The 262-nt window shown below is 59.5% G+C and overlaps 1 protein-coding gene across 5 annotated transcripts in view; it reads left to right on the top strand.

Moving 5' to 3' along the window:
* GCNT4 (glucosaminyl (N-acetyl) transferase 4, core 2) overlaps nt 1-262 on the top strand; it is a 31,757-nt gene that overhangs the window by 18,425 nt on the left and 13,070 nt on the right. The window lies entirely within an intron of this gene.

The raw sequence follows: 262 nt of genomic DNA, 5'->3' as shown, positions 1-262 counted from the left end.
CAGCAGTCGTGGCTCCTGGGCCCTAGAGCGCAGGTTCAGTAGTTGTGGCTCCCAGGCCCTAGAGCACAGGCTTAGTTTTGGATCACTGGCCCTAGAGTGCCGGCTCAGTAGGTGTGGCTCCCGGACCCAGAGCACAGGCTCGGTAGTTGTAGTGCACGGCCTCAGTTGCTCCTCGGCATGTGGGATCCTCCCAGATCATGGATCAAACCCAGTGTCCTGGCTTGGCAGGTGAATTCTTTACAACTGAGCCCCCAGGGAAGCC

This window comes from Bison bison, unplaced genomic scaffold, assembly GCF_000754665.1.
Source record: "Bison bison bison isolate TAMUID 2011002044 unplaced genomic scaffold, Bison_UMD1.0 scf7180017864252, whole genome shotgun sequence".
NCBI lineage: Eukaryota > Metazoa > Chordata > Mammalia > Artiodactyla > Bovidae > Bison > Bison bison.
The sequence above is the reverse complement of the archived record's forward strand: the minus strand, read 5'-3'. Positions and strand labels throughout refer to the sequence as shown.